This window comes from Schistocerca nitens, chromosome 1 (assembly GCF_023898315.1).
Source record: "Schistocerca nitens isolate TAMUIC-IGC-003100 chromosome 1, iqSchNite1.1, whole genome shotgun sequence".
Taxonomy (NCBI): domain Eukaryota; kingdom Metazoa; phylum Arthropoda; class Insecta; order Orthoptera; family Acrididae; genus Schistocerca; species Schistocerca nitens.
Window position 1 is genome coordinate 898,762,463 of NC_064614.1, and position 1,441 is coordinate 898,763,903.

The following is a 1,441-nucleotide window of genomic DNA, read 5'->3' on the forward strand; positions in this document are numbered from 1 at the left end:
ACTGCAAAGATCGATACACATACTTATGAAGTCGATTTAGGGTTATTAACGTCACGATGACGTAGCGTTACGTCACTATGACGTAGTGCTCTCATCAGCTAGCGTGAGATGAATGCTACCCCAGGGGCGGTGGCAAGGGGAAGGGATAAAATGACTTCAGAATCAGTGAATGTATTACTCCAACAGATTCAATCATTTTTTTTAATAATTACTTAGAAGTATAGATCACAATGTATTTCAAACACATTTTAACAAAACAATAAGAGCGGCATATAGCTTACTATCCAAACATGTAAATATCATTTTACTTAAAATAGGCGTCTTATTATTTATTAAAATACATTTTTTACCCTGAACTCCAAAACAGCACTAATTTTTACCAATTGGTCAGTAGAGGGCCCCAACTCTCCTTTTGTTAAGCAATATTCCATTCCCCCCAAAACCTCCCCCCCCCCCCCCCCCATAAGCTCCCCTCCCCAATGACCGACTACTAGAATCGCCCCAGCATACGTTACAATTAATGTGCCATTATTGGATTTCTTACTGCAGAGAAAGAAACTGTGGGGAATATTCACAAACGCTTGTGCTAAGTCTGAGGAGCATCTGCTGTCAACAGAAGTACAGTTAGCCACTGGGCATGGACAGTGGTGGATTTACATATAAGCCCACAAGGCACAGGCCTAGGGGCGGCATTTTTTGCTTTGTTCTCATGTTAACCTATTACGTTTTAAAATAACTGCGATTACAAACGACAAAAATTTTTGATATTGTTAAACAGCTTGCTAGTTTAAATAAGCCTTAAGAGCGAAATTCGACAATACAAGCTCGGAAATATACATGGAAACTTAACATTGGGTTTCTGTCTGGTATCATCTTCATGATTGTTCAAAATATTTTGAAGTAAACTGTCAGGACGGCAGTCTACAATACAATGTTTGAAATGTTATTATTCCGATAATCTGCCGGCTTCTACTTAACCCTACCATATTTTTCCCCGTGAAAATACCGGGACCCCTGAAAACTAATCAGCAGTTTCTTAAATACTGCAACATGTGTGGGCCTCAGTATGTAAAACCCGACTCTACTTAAATTTCTTGTAGAAATTACGGGGAAGTATCTAGTCAACCCTCCATTACTGTAACTACTGTGAAAGCTCTGTGGTCTTCAATATCTAAGCTTTGATTGAATGACACCAGTTTAACGAAACATGTTGATACTGGGAACGTTTTTCATTTTTAAATACATGTTTATACGAAAAAGAACATTAACAGAATATCTAATAATTTGTGAAATACACTTCACAACCCTTTAAAAAAATTTATTTACTTAGTTCCTTTTTTTTGGGCACTAATTTTTACCAATTGGTCGGTAGAGGGCCCCAACTCTCCTTTTGTTAAGCAATATTCCATTCCCCCCAAAACCTCCCCCCCCCCCCCCCATA